Source organism: Pristiophorus japonicus, chromosome 7 (assembly GCF_044704955.1).
Source record: "Pristiophorus japonicus isolate sPriJap1 chromosome 7, sPriJap1.hap1, whole genome shotgun sequence".
NCBI classification, from domain to species: Eukaryota; Metazoa; Chordata; class Chondrichthyes; family Pristiophoridae; genus Pristiophorus; species Pristiophorus japonicus.
The window spans coordinates 27338120-27342790 of NC_091983.1; positions in this window are offsets into that span (position 1 = coordinate 27338120).

Consider the following 4671-nt stretch of genomic DNA (forward strand, 5'->3'; position numbering starts at 1 on the left):
GTCCCTCACACCCGCTCTCCCCAGTCCCTCACACCCGCTCTCCCCAGTCCCTCACACCCGCTCTCCCCAGTCCCTCACACCCGCTCTCCCCAGTCCCTCACACCCGCTCTCCCCAGTCTCTCACACCCGCTCTCCCCACTCTCTCACACCCGCTCTCCCCAGTCTCTCACACCCGCTCTCCCCACTCTCTCACACCCGCTCTCCCCACTCTCTCACACCCGCTCTCCCCAGTCTCTCACACCCGCTCTCCCCAGTCTCTCACACCCGCTCTCCCCACTCTCTCACACCCGCTCTCCCCACTCTCTCACACTCGCTCTCCCCAGTCCCTCACACTCGCTCTCCCCAGTCCCTCACACCCGCTCTCCCCAGTCCCTCACACCCGCTCTCCCCAGTCCCTCACACCCGCTCTCCCCAGTCCCTCACACCCGCTCTCCCCAGTCCCTCACACCCGCTCTCCCCAGTCCCTCACACCCGCTCTCCCCAGTCTCTCACACCCGCTCTCCCCAGTCTCTCACACCCGCTCTCCCCAGTCTCTCACACCCGCTCTCCCCACTCTCTCACACCCGCTCTCCCCAGTCCCTCACACCCGCTCTCCCCACTCTCTCACACCCCGCTCTCCCCAGTCTCTCACACCCGCTCTCCCCACTCTCTCACACCCGCTCTCCCCACTCTCTCACACCCGCTCTCCCCAGTCTCTCACACCCGCTCTCCCCACTCTCTCACACCCGCTCTCCCACCGCTTCCCACTCTCACACCCGCTCTCCCCAGTCTCTCACACCCGCTCTCCCCAGTCTCTCACACCCGCTCTCCCCACTCTCTCACACCCGCTCTCCCCACTCTCTCACACTCGCTCTCCCCAGTCCCTCACACTCGCTCTCCCCAGTCCCTCACACCCGCTCTCCCCAGTCCCTCACACCCGCTCTCCCCAGTCCCTCACACTCGCTCTCCCCAGTCCCTCACACTCGCTCTCCCCAGTCCCTCACACTCGCTCTCCCCAGTCCCTCACACTCGCTCTCCCCAGTCCCTCACACCCGCTCTCCCCAGTCCCTCACACCCGCTCTCCCCAGTCCCTCACACCCGCTCTCCCCAGTCCCTCACACCCGCTCTCCCCAGTCCCTCACACCCGCTCTCCCCAGTCCCTCACACCCGCTCTCCCCACGTCTCTCACACCCGCTCTCCCCACTCTCTCACACCCGCTCTCCCACTCTCTCACACCCGCTCTCCCCACTCTCTCACACCCGCTCTCCCCACTCTCTCACACCCGCTCTCCCCACTCTCTCACACCCGCTCTCCCCACTCTCTCACACCCGCTCTCCCCAGTCTCTCACACCCGCTCTCCCCACTCTCTCACACCCGCTCTCCCCACTCTCTCACACTCGCTCTCCCCAGTCCCTCACACTCGCTCTCCCCAGTCCCTCACACTCGCTCTCCCCAGTCCCTCACACCCGCTCTCCCCAGTCCCTCACACCCGCTCTCCCCAGTCCCTCACACCCGCTCTCCCCAGTCTCTCACACCCGCTCTCCCCAGTCCCTCACACCCGCTCTCCCCAGTCCCTCACACCCGCTCTCCCCAGTCCCTCACACCCGCTCTCCCCAGTCCCTCACACCCGCTCTCCCCAGTCCCTCACACCCGCTCTCCCCAGTCCCTCACACCCGCTCTCCCCAGTCTCTCACACCCGCTCTCCCCACTCTCTCACACCCGCTCTCCCCACTCTCTCACACCCGCTCTCCCCACTCTCTCACACTCGCTCTCCCCAGTCCCTCACACCCGCTCTCCCCAGTCCCTCACACCCGCTCTCCCCACTCTCTCACACCCGCTCTCCCCAGTCCCTCACACTCGCTCTCCCCAGTCCCTCACACTCGCTCTCCCCAGTCCCTCACACTCGCTCTCCCCAGTCCCTCACACTCGCTCTCCCCAGTCCCTCACACCCGCTCTCCCCAGTCCCTCACACTCGCTCTCCCCACTCTCTCACACCCGCTCTCCCCACTCTCTCACACCCGCTCTCCCCAGTCTCTCACACCCGCTCTCCCCAGTCTCTCACACCCGCTCTCCCCACTCTCTCACACCCGCTCTCCCCAGTCTCTCACACCCGCTCTCCCCACTCTCTCACACCCGCTCTCCCCACTCTCTCACACCCGCTCTCCCCAGTCTCTCACACCCGCTCTCCCCAGTCCCTCACACCCGCTCTCCCCAGTCTCTCACACCCGCTCTCCCCAGTCTCTCACACCCGCTCTCCCCAGTCCCTCACACCCGCTCTCCCCAGTCCCTCACACTCGCTCTCCCCAGTCCCTCACACCCGCTCTCCCCAGTCCCTCACACCCGCTCTCCCCAGTCCCTCACACCCGCTCTCCCCAGTCCCTCACACCCGCTCTCCCCAGTCCCTCACACCCGCTCTCCCCACTCTCTCACACTCGCTCTCCCCAGTCTCTCACACCCGCTCTCCCCACTCTCTCACACCCGCTCTCCCCACTCTCTCACACCCGCTCTCCCCACTCTCTCCCACACTCTCTCTCCCACACTCTCTCACCCCCCCCCCCCCCCTCCCCGGTCTCTCACCACCCCCCCCCCCCTCCCCGGTCTCTCACCCCCCCCCCTCCCTCACCGGTCTCTCACCCCCCCCCCCTCCCTCCCCGGTCTCTCACCCCCCTCCCCCCCTCCCCGGTCTCTCACTCCCCCCCTCCCCGGTCTCTCACCGCCCCCCCCTCCCCAGTCTCTCACCCCCCCCTCCCCAGTCTCTCAGCCCCCGCACTCTCTCCCCAGTCTCTCACCTCACTCTCTCCCCAGTCTCTCACCTCACTCTCTCCCCCCGGCAGTCTCTCTCAGTACCTCCAATTTTTTCTCTTTCTCGGAAGGCCACGAAAATGTTCTTGTAGATAATCACAGCGATATTTTAGGCAAAAGTCTGGAGATAACCCAAAGGCCCAAGAATCAGCGCAACCGGCGATGAGCTCCACTTTAAATCGAGACCCTGTTCGCCCTCTCAGATGGACATAAAAGATCCCACTAGCTGATATTGAACCTTCAAATTAACACCTAAAGACTGATTATCTGGTCACTATCTCATTCATATATATGGAACCTTGATGTGTGCAATTTAGCTGCCACGTTTCTTACATGACAACATTGAATACACTTCAAAAACATAATTAATTGGACATGCAACAGAAAAATGTTCTGATTGGGTCCCCTTGATCAAATGACCTGAATGCTGATTGGTCCCCTTGGAGGATGCAACACACCCAGCAATTTCTCTGGAGTGTAATTGGGCCCAGCCCTAGTTTTCAGTGTCTTTGCAAAGTGTAATTCAATCCATTCTGACTGCTGACTCCAGACAGGAGAGAGCTCCCCCTTCCCGCCCAAAATCTTGTCACATCCCCCAGCCCAAGTTCCTGATCTCCGAGCCCAAGTTTCTGCCCCATCCCAAGTTCTTAACCTCCCCAGCCACCACCACCCTAGCCCAAGTTCCTGACATCCACAGCCCAAGTTAATGCCCCATCCCAGCCCAAATTCCTGACACCCCCTCCACAATTCCTGAGCCCCCTATCCCAAGTTCCTGACCCCACACCGTGCCATAGATGGGGCATTATGTGTGGGTCACGGACTGTTAACAGGTTTATTGGGTATGATGTGAATAGTGACTGTGTCGTGACTTCCGGATCTCATCCACTCCAATGTCACTTGCCAGACACGCACCGAGCTTTCTGAGAAATCAGCCAGGTCGAGGAGGAGGAGGAGGAGGAGGAGGAGGAGGTGGAGGCGGAGGCGGAGGCGGAGGAGGAGAGGGAGAACGTGGTGTGGGTGTAAAGGGGCTGGCATTGGAAGAACGTGAACTGGCTACTCTGAGTTCCCCCTCTCTCCCCTCCAATCCTCTCGCTCTCCCCCAGTCTCTCCCCATCCTTTCTCTCTCCACCAATCTCTCTCTCTCTTCCCCCTAGTCTCTCGCTCCCCCCCAGTCTCTCTCTTGCCCCCAAACACCCATCTCTCTCCCTCTCTCTCCAGTCTCTCTCTCCTCTATTCACTCCCCTCATCTTTCTCTTCCCCATCTCAATCCCTCCTCCCAGTATCTCTCTCTCTCTCTCCCCTCAGTCTCCCACTCTCTCTTCTCCCCAACCCACCCAGTCTCTTCTCTCTCCACCCCCCTGACACTTCCCTACCCCCCCAGTCATTTCCCTCCCCCCTCCCCAGTCCCTTCTCTTCCCCCCCCCACTGCCAGTCTCTTCTCTCTTTCTCTCCCCCCACCCCCAGTCTCTACTCTCTCTTCTCCCACAGTCTCTTCTCTCTCTTCCCACCCCAGCTTCTTCTCTCTTTCACCCCCCTCCCTGCCCAGTTTCTTCTCTCTCTTCCCCCTCCCCCCAGTCTCTTCTCTCTCTTCCTCCCCCCCAGCCTCTTCTCTCTCTTCCTCCCCCCCCAGCCTCTTCTCTCTCTTCCTCCCCCCAGCCTCTTCTCTCTCTTCACCCCCGCAACCTCTTCTCTCTCTTCCCCCCCCAGTCTCTTCTCTCTTCCCCCACTCCCCCCACTGTATCTTCTCTCTCCCCCTACCCCCCAGTCTCTTCTCTCTCTTCCCACCCCAGCTTCTTCTCTCTTTCCCCCCCCCCCAGCCTCTTCTCTCTCCCCCTCCCCCCAGCCTCTTCTCTCTCCCCCTCCCCCCCAGTCTCTTCTCTCTCCCCCCCC